Here is a 14858-nt window from a genome sequence, read left to right as displayed (position 1 = left end):
CTGCCTGCCTGCTTTTTTATTAACTATTTCCTGCTTTTCAAGGCAGTTGTGCAGACTACACATGGGCCCATGCCGCTAGGTCAGCAAAACAGAATCAAGGGGGAAAAGTCAGAAATGTGTAATCTGATAGAATTCAGCCCTTAGTATATACACACTCACATACATTTTATGTCTTGAGCTTGGGTTACCTGTTTTCTAGGGAACAGAGTAAAACCCTCTTGTTGAAACGCTAATGGTGGGTGGGGGTGGGAGGTCTCTGATTAGAGTAACCAGAAAACATCTCCACAGACTGCCATTTTCCAGAATGGCAGCTTATAGAACTCTTGGGACTGGATCACTCTGCCCTTTTGTTGTTGTTCAATCATTTTTTAGTTGCATTCTACTTTTGTTGACCCCATTTAGAGTTTTTTTGACAAAAATGTTGGAGTAGCTTGCCATTTCCTTCTCCAGATCATTTTACAATTGAGAAAACTGAGGCAAATAGCCTCAAAATGATTTGCCCAGGGTTACATAGCAAAGTGTTTGAGGCCGGACAACATCTCATGGCTTTATAGTTGGAAAGGACCTTAGATATCCCAATCCCTTCATTTTATAGACAAGGAACTGAGACTTATTGGAGGTAAAATAACTTAACCAAGGATAAAGGTTGTTAGTGACAGAAGCAGAATTCAAACTAAGCTCCTTTGATATTAATTTTAGCATTCTTTCTTCAGCACCATGTTATAACTCATATAGACAAATAGCGTGGTCAAACAATTATTGAAATTTTAAATGTTGCTTTACATTTAAAGAATTAAAATTCTTTAATGAGTAACCAAATAATGCTTGTTACTGGTTTGATGGATTTGCTTAATCACTCAGACTTATTTGTACCATCACTCTCAAGACATTTCTGAGTTTCTTATGTCTGGAGTCACTCTGCCTTTGTTGCTTTTTATTAAAATCAGATCTATAGGTCCCAGAAAAAAAAATAAAAGAAGTCACCCAGTTATCCAGCAGCATCATTGCTTGCTTCCTCTGTTTGGAAAGGATGCGTGAGATTTGTATGTTCTAGATGTTTCCTTCTAGTTTTCCAAATCTCAGGCCACTGTATCATTTAATGTATGTTTATACTTTGCCCTCTAACATGATTTTTCACTTAGACTGAAATGTAAATACAGCTGTTGTCACAAATTGTCTCGACCTGTCAGATCTTTGTTCCTGTAAAATTAGAATTGGGCGAGATGAGGGCAGGTCTCTGAAATGGAGTTTGGGTGGTCCTAAGCTTTTATTCGAAGGGGCTGGAAGTCAAAGAAGTTAGGTGGCCCCATGAAGCTTTGTAGTCTACAGCTGTGCCTTCTTCGCAGGGCGTGTTTTATTTTATTTTTTCTTTAGACCTTACCAGTCCTTAATATACCATGATTTAATATGGTTAAGTATTGAAAGATTTTTTTTTCTTCTGCAAACATGTTATTTCTAGACTTTGGCCTTAATAAATTAAAATTAAAATCTTTCTGGACTAAAATAAAACCAGACCCTTTTATTTATATGAAAGGCTGTTGAATTTTCAAATTCATAGATAACAAAATGCCAATTTATTATTTTTTCAAGCTTCTATTAATTACTTCTTGGTAAGGCATCAGTACTGTTTTCTTGAATTAATTATTTTTAAATGTGAGGTGTGCCGTTTTTATTAAGAAGCAGTATGTCATGGTAGATAGAACAATAGACTATGGAGTCAATAAAATCTGAATTCTGGTCCTAATTTTGATATGGAATCCACTTCCCCTCTTAGTATCTTAAACAACACTTTAAATAAGTGACAGAAAAATTTCCAATTTATAAAATTTCCACAGTAGAAGTTATTACATATATGGAATTGGACCTGTAAGCCAATCTTTCCCACCCCTTCTCCAAAATTTTACTATTGTTTTATAGTGATGTCCAACTTTTTGTGACCCTGTTTGGCATTTCTTGACAAAGATACTAGAGTGGTTTGCCATTTCCCTATTGCTCATTTAGCGATTGAGGAAACTGAAAGCAAACAGAGATAAGTGACTTTCCCAGGTCACAAAACTAATAAGTTTCTAAGGCCAGATTTGAACTCATGAAGATGAATAATCCTAGCACGTCACCTACTATGCTGTCTACCATTTAGAGGACCTCTGATATTGGCCTGGCTTAAGAATTTTCAAAACTACTCCTGGGTACAAGCTGTCATCCTTTTTTACTGTTGTAGATGAAATGACAAGTCAATTGAATCAGCTTGAATTTTTTCATTTTAATTGACTGCTCCTTTCTGACTAATGCTGCCTTTAAAGTTCGGAAAGTTCTTAACATACATCATTTATTTTGATTTTCACAAAAACAAATGAGCAAACAAAACAAGGTAAATATCACAGGTACTATCATTACCATTTTATGGTGAAGAAACTGAAGAAGATGAAGAAGGCAGGTTAAGTGACTTGTTCATGGTCATATATCTAGTTATATCAAAGGTGAAACATGAACCCAATTCTCTAGTAACAGAAGTTCAATACTCTTTCCGCTGTACTGTGTCCTTTTGTTCTGAATCTATAAGTTCATTACTTACCACAAAAATCACCTTCAAATTAAATTTATTTTACTGAGTGGCTGTACAATATTAAAACACTGGTAATTAGAACAATGCTGGGCATATAGGAAGTAGTCAATAAATACTTGTTGATTAAATAGCTGAATTAGAAATCCAGTTCATAAACAGAATGAAAAAGTCAAGGTATAGACTGCAAAGATCCTTATAGTTCTTGTATAATTTCACAGAATGATGGATTGGGGCCATTTTGGGTTTATTGTCAAAGTCATTTTGATAAAAGTGATACTCTAGATATTAATTAGAGAATTCTCTTTGTCCCTAAATATATAATCTATGGCCTGTTATGGTGCATGAAACTAGTAGTCCTTTATATTAAGGCATTTTCCCACAGAATAAGAACTGGCCATTATTGGCCATATCTGTAAAAGATGCCAGATGGTACAGTGGTTAAAGTGCTGGGCCTGATGTCAGGAAAGCTCATCTTTGTGAGTTCAAATTTAATTTCAGATAGTCACTGTTTGTATGACCCTACACAAGTCACTTCACCCTGTTTGTCTCATCAACAAAATAAGCTGGAGAAGGAAATGTCAAACCATTCTGATATCTTTAACCAAGAAAACCCTAAATGGGATCATAAAGAGTAGAATACATCTGAAACAAATGAACAACAACAAAAGATTCTGTATTACAATGTACCTGACAAATCATTGCTTGAAGACCTTCGGTGAGAGGGACCCACTATTTTCTGAAGCAGCCCATTTTACTTTCAAATGTCTTATTTTTTTCCTTCTATCTAGTTTGAAGCTTCCTTTTTGTAATTCCTAGCTATGCTTTTTAGTCCTGCCCTGTGGGGACAAAAGGAACAAGTCCCATTTGTCTTCTATGATATACCTTTTCAAATACTTGAATGTCGCTATCTTTTTCCCCCCTAAATTTTCATTTCTCTGTTTTTTTTTCCCAATCAGTCCTCATATAACATGAACTTTAAGGACATGACATCCTTTTTGCTTTACTTTGGATGCTTTTCAGTTTATTAATAACTTTCCTAAAAAATGGCACCCCAACTGATTTACAATTAAAATTTATCTACAAGTAAAATGGACTATTTTGGAAGGTAATGGACTTCGATTCACCATAGATTTAAAATAAAAGCTAGAGAAGCAATCATAGAGAATTCTTTTTTCAAGTATGGGATTGGATTAAACTGCCAGATGGAAACTCTTTCTAGCTCTGAAATTTTTGTCACTGTGTGACTCAGATGATGTCTTATGAGGGCAAAATGCAGTGTGGTATAATTTCTTCATTCTTCAGAATACTCCTATTAAAACATACTAGTAGTAGTGAAAAGAATGTTTTATTTTGTAGTCAGAAAATACTGTGGTTTAAACTTTGCCTCTCTTACTTACTGGGGCAGCTAGATGTCAATGGATAGCATGCCAGGCCTGAAGTTAGGAGGACTCATGTTCCTGAATTCAAATCTAGCCTCATTTAGTAACTGTGTGACTACAGGCAAGTCACCTAAATTTGTTTCCCTCAATTTTCTCATCTGTAAAATGAGCTGGAAAAGACAATGACAGACTTCTCTAGAAGTTTTGCAAAGAAAAACCCAAATTGTCTTACAAAGAAGCAGACATGACTGAAGCAACTGAACAACAACTTACTAGGCAAGTCACTAAATGTCTCTGAGCTTTTGTTTCCTTTCTTAAAAAAAATAGGCAAATAATACCTGTAGCATTATCCTAGAGGACTATTGCTAGAATCAAATAAATGTTAAAAAATACAAACACTTTGAAAATATTAAAGTGTTTTATAAATATCAGGTATTATTCAGAATTTTAAAATTGGGTCAACGTGAATACTTTTTCCTTTGATGAAGGTTGCACTCCCTTCACATTTTAATAGAGCTTCCCCAAATAGAGACTGGCCCTTGGACAATTAAAATTATAGTTTCAAAATAGATGGGAATATCTCCATATCATGATGAAGACTTTGGAAGGAAGACCAAATATACAACATTCACTGATTAATAAGTATTAAAAAGCACAATGCCTTTATAGTACATACAATATTTTTAGGGTTGCATTTAATTAATTCATTGGATTAATTTATAAGATTAAACTCACTAGAGAATGAGATACAAGGCAGGTAAATATTCCTGAGTGAAGAGAGAAGGGAAAGATCTATATAATGGGCTTCTGCTAAGGGTAGTAGAGACAGGTGGGATATCACAGAAGTGGGTCTTAGGCAGCTAAAGCATACTCCAGTGAAAATGAAGGATGGGGAATCCAAAGGCAGAAATTAAATATTTTAGGACTTTGAGGAAAAGTAGATACATTTCACTTGTTGGATACATTTTCTGAGGTTGAAGTTGGTATTACATGCATTTGAGTGAGGGCCCCATTAAAACATAAAGATATCAACTTCTTCCCTCTTACCACAACTCAGGCAAAAGTCACTTTCTTTGAGATCAGGGATATAGAATGCTACACTTTAAACAAATAAGTATATAAATGACTTAGCAGTTGACATAGTATCTTTCCTCCAAAAAAATCCAGGCCATACAGAAGCTATTTGATCCCATGTTTTCTAGGGCTTTCAAACTTCTGTTGTCCCTCCTTAGGTAGTGCATCAGCTTTGATTCTGGACAGTATATTTCCAGTTTTGAGGGTGGCCAGGCTTTCAGTGTTCTTTATGTGGGTTATTCTCAGCCCACATGTTAAAAATAATCCATGGCGGGAAGGAGGGGTGCTCAACTTTATGACTAAAAACAATCTCTTGGGAGCCAAAGAAACACACAGATAATGTTTATTCCCTGTGCTAAAAATAGGCAACTTGGTATTTTTAGTCAGTTCACCAAAATATGGTGTCTGGACTCAAATTCAACTGTGGGTGCCAGGCTTTATGAGCTAGCATTAGGGTTGCAGGCAGGGAAGTAATGGTTGAGGGCAAAAATTTAAGAAAAGATCAGTTTCTATTGCAACCAATTTAAGGTTCCCAACTAATGAATTTGTAATCTAATTTCTAACATTTTCAGAGTTGGAGACCCCCTCAACAATATACATACAAAAAATCTGAGAGAATAACTGCATTTTAAAAATCTATGGTTGTTACATCCTAGATTGTAAAATATGACTGCCATTTCCCTTATAATTAGCACGAAGTGTTCTGGGAAAACAACAAAATTAATTTGTTTGCTCACATATAAATTTAAAATGACTCAACTAATTTTTTAAAAAATTGACAAAGCTAATTCAGCCCTTAGGGATTTTTTTTTTTAACCACCTTCCCATAAAACCTCTTTTTGTGATATGGTTTAATGCAGTTTTCTCCTTCACTGCCTGAACTAAATCAGTACTTTAAGAAATTATGAGGGCCGTGGTCAAGGGTTTCATTCATGCTGCTACCTGTACAAAGTTCTTCAAACTCCTTAAGAGCTTGGTTATGAGGGAAAGGTCTAGGGCTGCATAGACTTAAATGATTAAGAATAATCCCAAAACAATAGAGAGTAGATTTTTTCTTCTCTTAAAGCCAAGTAGTAGGGGACATTTCTCTCCTCATTCTTTCTTTTCCTTTTAAACAAAAAGGGCACCAGACCTGACCCCATAGTTTTCTGATCTTGGATCCACTTAAATCCTGCTGGATTAAGCTCAATTCTGAGGTTAAAGGAGGAGGGCAGGAGCAGGAAGAATCATAAACACACCCAGAGAAAAGTAATGCAGAGGGTAGTTAAGTGACTTACTAATAAAGATAGCATTTTAGTAGCTTCCATGTTGGATGACTAAACCATCCACCTAATGTCCTCAGCTGAATTCAGGACAGGGATAAAAATAGGGAAGAATCCACAGATGGTCAGGGGGGCCCCTTCACATGTACAAGGGCCTCTGTTAACCTCAAAGCAAACAAGTTCTATAGCAGAAACATTTTAAGGAATGTTTGATGAAGTGTAGTCAGAGGCTGGAAAATCTTACTCAGACTTTTGACCTGCTGAGGATAGATTAGAGTGACTTGGTCCTTCTCAGATATTTAAAGCCCTTGTTTAGTTATATTGTGGCTACAGATGGGTATGTTATCAGGCTACATGCTCATTATATAAGTCATGGAAAGTCAGCTTTAAAAACCACCACTTCTATTGCATAACCATTCTAGGACATGGCAGGTGTTGCAGTTGGCTGAGTATAACAAAGAGGAGGGCCCATCAAACCAAAAAACCCAAGCTCTGGAAAAATCATGGAAAATCCCTTCTATCATTCTGTTGTTTTAATTCATCCAATATAAACCTGTATTTTGATGAATCTATGATTTCATCATTTAGTTACTCTTGCCAATGGTGCAGTTTGCAACCAATGTACACTTGCCATCCTTGTGCATGATAGGAGTGGGAAGGTGTTTGTCTCATTGAACCTGCTAGCAGACTTCCTTAAATTCTCTAGACATTGCCTAGATGCCATTGAAATATATAGGTTTTCTATTGGTTTTGCCATATCATCAGTCTAACCTCTTTTCTGATTAGATAGCTTTTTTTTTTTTTTTTTTTTTTAACAGCATCCTTTATGCTGCTTCTCCATCATTCCTCATTGGTAATGTGTCATAAGCATATTCATACCTTACTATGTGCATCTCCATTGCATTAGGTGATGGCTAACTTGAACTCTTTAGAGACTATGATATTTAGTGACTTGCAGCTATATAACCATCTATCTCTACGTACATCCATACTAAAATGATCCTGAGCATATGTAAATACTTCTAAAAAAGAAGTTTTATGATTTAATTACATTTGTGAAGTTTGGAAATATTCTTCTCCTACAGAAGATCTATGTTTTAGTTTCTTTCTAAAGGAAATAACAATCATTTTGAATGGCAATTTTTTCAAATAAATTTTTTTAAGTTCCATTTTTAAACTTCTTATCACTGAGAAGTAGAAGAGATTTGATTCATTCACTTTCCTTAGATGTCTATGAACTTCTTGGCTCTATATATCATTGATTAAATGGACCCAATCAACCTTATAGCTTCCATTAAGAAGATGGAGTGAAGTATATAAAGCTCTCAAAAAGAAGCAAACATTCGAGTATCTGCCTTATTGTGCTGAAGGGGAAACCCAGACTGAGAGAGGGACTCACTTTGCCAGGCCACACAGAAAGTTAGTGGCAAAGGTGGGAGCCCACAGATGCTGACCAGCTCCCAAGTGGTGACCGCTACACCATGGTCCCTTCTGTTTAATGATTTGCTTTCACTTGAAATTTAAAAATAAAAAGAGTTGAAATTTCTCTCCTCCCTTATGTTGTTCCTCTCCCCCCCCACACTCACACACAACACAAACACACTTTTTTGGCTTGAGGTTTTTTAGGACTTGTTGGGGCTTGTTTGGTTACATCTCTGACAGACCCAGACACAGTGCCATGTGTGTATGAGGTGCTTGAAAGTGAGCAAATGGTACAACCAAACAACGATTTTACAGTCTAGTCTTTCTTCTCCATGCACCCGGGGAAGAGATTTTTTCATTTCATTACTACATCATTCACAACTTGCTGTCACTAAGCCAAGAATCACATAACCTTATCCTGCACTCACATTAGCACGAATAATTTAAATCAACATTTCTGTTAGTTATATTGGGGGGAAAATTGTTGTTTGGGAAATTGGGTGCATCCACTGGGTGTGTTGATGGTGGTATGTTTTTCTTGCTCTCTGCAGGCTCAAGTGCTTGTCTAAATATGGCACCCTAACACTGCTTGTGTTGTCTTGATGGAGCTGGTATAATTTCTGTTCACTACCTCTTATGCTACAGTATCAACAAAATCTGTCTTTGTGATTTTCATGGTTTCAATGTGAGAAGAGTGTGTGTGTGTGTATGTGTGTGTGTGTGTGTGTGTGTGTTGTATTGTGTTTATGTATAAGAGAGTAAAAAGGAGGAAAGAATGAGTTCTCCACAAACTGCCAAAACTCAACGTTTGTTGAAACAAATTAATGTCTCTGTTCTTCCATTTGATTATCCAATCACATTTTTGACCCTTCACTATGGCTTAGGACTGGAATCAGCCAGACTCTTGATGGCCAATTGGAAAATCTGTTCCAACACTACTTAGACTTGAATTTTTTTCCAAGCTTTTTCAAAAATAAATAAATTATAAATGTATGAAAAAACATTTGTTAAGTACTTCTGTGTATTAGGCATTATGTTTAGCACTGGGTATACAAATATGAGAAAGAGTGATAGGCCTTCCATCAAAGAGCTTATATTATAATTAGAGTGGACAACATATTAAAAGGGATGAAGAAATGAAAACTTGATGGGGCAGAAGAAAAAACAACAGAGGAACAATCGTTACATAAAACAGTTATTTTAAAAAATTATCCATATCTAAGGAAATCTTTATTAACCAGTAATCTATTAACTACATATCAATTCCCTTGAACTCTTGCCTGTTTACAATATTTTGGTATTTGTAATATTGATTCTAAGGAGCTCTGGATACCATTATCTTTTGAGTCATTAAAATAATACTTTCCCTTTAGTTTGAGTTATAAGTAGATTTATTTGGGTTCTAATTCTTGAAAAAAAAAGGCAATCATATATGGAATACAAGCAAATATATTCTTGTAATCAAACATTTGATTAACTTGAATATCTTTATTTTCAACTTTTCCAGGTAACAGAGTTGACTACAGATAGTTACTTATAGTATTTCATTTATTTAAAAATTTTACAAGGTAAATGAAGGAGAGGAATGTATCAAAATCTTGGAAAAAATCTTGGACCATATTAATATTAAAAATATGACAACCTAGAGAATAATTACTGACTGATATATCTAATTTCCAATATATACCAAATATGTATAGGTCTACTACCCATGAATTAAGAACACTCAGTGAGAACATTAGCATGAAAAAACAGGCTTTTGAAAGTGATATTCTGAAATGTCCCATATCTTTACTATTTTATAATTGACTGAAGATTGCATAGACTACAGAATGTGTTTATTGTTTGTTGACTGTGATAAAGCATTTGGTTGATTAGAGTCAACTTTTACCTTAAAGGATCTTTTCCAAAAAGGTTTTTGCATACATAAATTAAAATCACCCATTGATTCTTGTAATATATAACATCAAAAAAAAAAAAAAAAACAAACCTTATTCAACAACTCTCTGATCAAAATCATCAGGTGATGCATAAAAAAGAGAGATTCATACTAATCAAAGGTCCTCAGTATTGTGATAGAATATTTCAAATTTAAAAGACATTCCTTGTTCATGGTTAGGTCTTAAAGATGATCATGTGTGCAGATGATATTATACTGATTATCTTAAGACCTGCATGTTAAATCTGTTGTTATCTCTGGGCAATTTAGCATTTTTGTTAATAATTTGGATGAAAGTATAGATAAGAATATGAAATTTATAGATGACACAAATCTGGATGAGATAAATAACACATCGAGTGAGATGGCAACTATCAGAAGATATTATCAGAATGTTTGGTTATACTTCATAATGAAAAATAAAGTAGGGATGAATTTAACATCCTACATTTTTATCTGGGAAAAAATCAGTTTCATAAATAAAGGATAGTAGAGGTATAGCTGTATAATAGTTTGAAAAATATTTGGATGTTTTAGTGGATTGTAAAGTCAATATGAGTCAGTAGTATATTTTGATAGGAAACAAACAAACAAACAAATCCTATCATGATCTTAATCGATTGCATTAAAAGAGCATTATCTCCAGAACAAGGGTAAATGATGACATAATTGATTGTATTTCCAGGTGAGGGGAAAAGAATATGAGTTGAAATAGATTTGCAAACAATTTATAGTCACATAAAAGTGCTCTAAATGATTATTGGTTAGAGAAATTCAAATTAAAACAACCTTGAGATATTATTTTGTATCTATCAAACTGAAAGAGAAAGTAACAAATTATGGAAGGGATATGGAAAAGTTGGGGCACTAATTGATTGTTGGTAGAATTGTGAACTGATCCAAACATTTTGGAAAGCAAACTGGAATTACGCCCAAAGAATTTTTAAACTATTTATACACTGTGACCCAAAACAAAACAAAAAAAAAACAATATTAGGTCTATTTACAAAGATTATTAGGGAAAAAGGAAAAGAACCTATGTGTTCTAAAGTATTTACAGCAGTTTTCTTTGTGGTGACAAAGAACTAGAAATTATAGTGATGCCTGTCAAATGGGGAACAAGTTATGGTATATAATTGCAGTGGAATAGTTCTGTGCTATAAGGAATGATGAGCTTAATGATCTTATAAAAACTTAGATAAACTTGCATGAAATAACGAAGAACAAAATGAACAGGACCAAAAGAACATTGTATATATATATATATATATATATTAACAGCTGTATTGTTTTAAGAACAACTTTGAGGGAATAAGTAATTTTGACTATTATAAACACTCTAACTCTAGAGGACATATGAAGGAATATTCTATTTGCATTTAGAAAAAGAATTGAGAACAGAAATTTGTATAGAATGATTTTACACATACAGATGTATATATATGTGTATATATATATATATATATATATTTGTGTCTAATAATAACTATCTTTGAGGAGGGAAAAGGAAAGAAAATAAAATTTATATAACTTCATTATATATTTAAAAGGAGTAGCAAGTTGTACATAATAGATTTGCAGTTTCACATACAATCTTTTTAAATTATACTATGTCATGGAAATGTTAAGTTATCCCCTAAGATAAAAATTAAATAAATAAAATACATAAAAAGATGGTCTTTGTGTTTTTCCCTAACTCTGACATTTTATAAGTTCACGTTAAAGTTTCAATTATGAGACGATGGTGAATGATAAAGACCAGTGAAAGAACAGTGAATTTAGTAGAAGAGTTAGAGTTAGAAGAAAAGATAGTAAGGTCTATTTTTGAAACGTTGATTTTGAGATGCCAATGTAAAAGATGCTGAGATGAATATTGGTATTTGGAGGTTAGAAGAGAGGTCAGAACTATAAATATTGATTTGGGAATCTGTTACAAAAATGTGACACTTTAATTTGTGGGAATAAGTAAGATTGCTAAGAGAAAGAGTACAGATAAAGAAGAGAATGGAAAAAGAATATAATTTTTGGAATATACACTATAAGAAATGTGAAGATAAAAAGCCTATGCAGAAAGCAGAGAATGTTGTTAGAGAGGGAGGAGAAACTATAGAATGTAATGTTTCCAAGCTGGAGAAGAAAAGAGAATCCAGTTAGAAAAAGTGACTACAGAGGCAAGTGCTACAGAAACATTATAGAGAATAAGGACTGGAAAAAGGCCATTGGATTTGGAAATTAGGAAGTTATTAGTGTCTACTGAAAAAAAATTCTCAATATAGTGATGAAGGAAAAGCCAGATTGTAAAAATTTAAGCAGAGAATTGGTAGTGAGGAAATTGAAATAAATGGTATAGGAAAGTTTTTAAATTTAGCATAGGATTGGCAGGCAAGTTATAAGAATGATTATTATGATTATTTAGGTTTAGGGTAATTCAGTTTATATATATATATATATATATATATATATATATATATATATATATATATATATATATAAGAAGTTTATATTATATATAGATATATTAGAAGGAGAGAATAGGGAGGAAAAGATTAAAAATACATCAAAGATATATCAAGTAAGTGGAGAGAGAGAAAAATATATGCAATGTCTAAAACAATGTAAGTGGGAAAGAAGAATTACTATAGAGCAACTGAATATTGTAAAATTACAAAGAGCAAACTTAAACCCCACAGGAGAAATAAGAAAATATTTTCTTCCTCCTTTGCTGAGATCAGTATTGATAGATGTGGAACATTGTATGTAATATCAGATTTTTAAAAATTCATTGATCAGTTTTTTTTTTCTATACCACTTTTTTAGTTCCTTTGGAAAAATTCTTCACTAGAGAGGATGTTTCTTGGAGTGCAGGAATTAATGTAAAGATAAAATATAGAAGGAAGGGGAAATGACAAGATCCTAGAAGAACTGAGGAAATGAATTAGGGCATATGGAAAAAAGAAAGAATGGCTTAGTATATAGAAACATTTTGATGGACTCAATATTTTAAAGGATCAGAATGCTAAGTAAGTCTTCTATAAGCCTGAAGTTTAAAGTTTTGAAGAGAGAGAAAATCTTTTGACTGTTACCATTTAGTCCAACCTGTATTGGAAGAAAAGTTTCTGTAATGTTCTTCATTATCATCTAGACTTAGCTCGAAGGGGATCTATTACAGAGAAACTTGTTCTCAACAATATAATCCATTCTATTTTCATAGACTTAATCATTAGAGAGTTTTTCCTTATGTTGAGCTGAACTTTTTTTTTTTTTTTTTTTTTTATAATTTCTAATCATAGCTTAGCAACCTGTCCTCTGGAGTAAATCAAGACAGTAGTGTTCTCCTGATAATTCTCTTCATCAGGCTAATGGTTATCAACTGGTCTTTGCATATATGACATGTTTTAAAATATATTTTATTAACACATTTTATTATTTTCCTAGAAAGTTATCACTTTTTCCCCCTAGAAAGCTATTTATTTTTCTTTTTTGCTGAGGCAATTGAGATCAAGTGACTTTCCCAGGGTCACACAGCTAGGAAGTGTTAAGTGTCTAGACCAGATTTGAACTCAGTTTCTCCTGATTTCAGGGCTGGTGCTCTATCCACTGTACCACCTAGCATTTATTTTTTTAAAGAAAAAATGAAGAAGGGAAAAATAAGCAAAATCAATCAGTACAATGAAAAATTCCATCATATCCAATGTGCTATAGTTTTAGGCCCTCCATCTTTGAAAAAGCAGGATCTTCTTATAGTTCTTTTTTGATGCTAACCTTACTTTTTGTAATTTTGCAACATCCATTTTTGATTATTTGGTAGTTGTTTTTTCTACTTGCATTGTTGTAACATTTTGCATAATTTTTTTCTGACTGCTTACTTCACTTTGCATCAATTCATGTGAAATGATCATTGTTTATTGTTCTCAATATTCATCATATTATGCCATTCCTTCATTTATTAGAATGGCTACCACAAAAAAAGTGTTGATATATATATATACATATTGTGCATGGAGGCTTTCTTTCTGTCAGTAATGTGCTTGCAATTTATCTCTTACAATGAAATATTTGGATGAAAGGCATGGGCATTTTAATCTATTTTATTTACATAGTTACAAATTGCTTTCCAGATCCATCACACCTTCTCATTGCTTCACTAACAATGCATTAGTGTACCTAACTTTCTACAACCTCTCTAACATTAATTATTTTATGGCATGTTTTTCTTTCCCTTCATAATGGTGATTGCCTTCTAAATATGCTAAAATTTATTGTAATATTGTAGGATTAAAGCTGAAAAAGACATCCAAGATAAAAGTTCAACTTCCACATTATTCAAATAAAGAAGCTGAGAGCAAGAGAGTTCAAGATAATAAAAAAGCCCTAATATTAGAAATAGATTTTCCAGCTTTTTCTGACTTCAAAATCAGTGTCTTTCCATTGTACCACTTTATCTCTTACAATGATTAACATCTTTTAAAAAAGTGAACCAATCTAGAGCCAATCATATTTCTTCAAATGCTTCTAACCAGGGCAGTCTATGATAGAACTGAATTTCCTTCATTCCTAGAATGTTTTCCTTCTTCAACAATTTTTCTCTTGGAATCTTTTTCCTACTTCAAAACTTAGCTCAAGCCCCACTTTTTGTAGAGGACGTTCCTGGTACTCCCAGAAGCACTGATTAATTACTCTTTAAGATTAGTTTCCATCTACCTTGTATGTACTTTGCACACATTTTTATACATATTGTTTACCACCTTAGAATATAAGCTGCTTGAGGGTAGAAACTATCTTTGACTTTTCTTTAGATCTTTAGTGTATAATACCAGGCCCAATTATGTATTGGGCTTAATTCAGTGCTTAATAAATGCTTGCTGTCATATTAGCAGCCAAATACAGCTAATTTGATTTTTGACTGCATCAATAGAGGCAGAGTTCTAGGTATTGGTCTTCTAGACTTCATTGTTTTAGGACAATAGCACACTTTGATATTTTTCTTTAATTACTCGTCCTTGTGCTTCCATCTTGCATATGTATCCTTTAAAAATTTTGAGTTGGTGACTGAGTTTTTCATGTAACTATAATCATTTCTTTGGATTTTTTCTAATTTCTTCCTTTGGGGGTGATTTGCATTTATGTCTCAACAATTTCATTCTTAAGAGCTTAGTTTCCCTCCTAGTCTAATTTCTCTAGTAAAATTTCAGTATGATATATCACCTGTCTTTGTTTTG

This window comes from Sminthopsis crassicaudata, chromosome 2 (genome assembly GCF_048593235.1).
Source record: "Sminthopsis crassicaudata isolate SCR6 chromosome 2, ASM4859323v1, whole genome shotgun sequence".
Classification (NCBI taxonomy): Eukaryota; Metazoa; Chordata; class Mammalia; order Dasyuromorphia; family Dasyuridae; genus Sminthopsis; species Sminthopsis crassicaudata.
Note: the sequence above shows the minus strand (reverse complement) of the source record.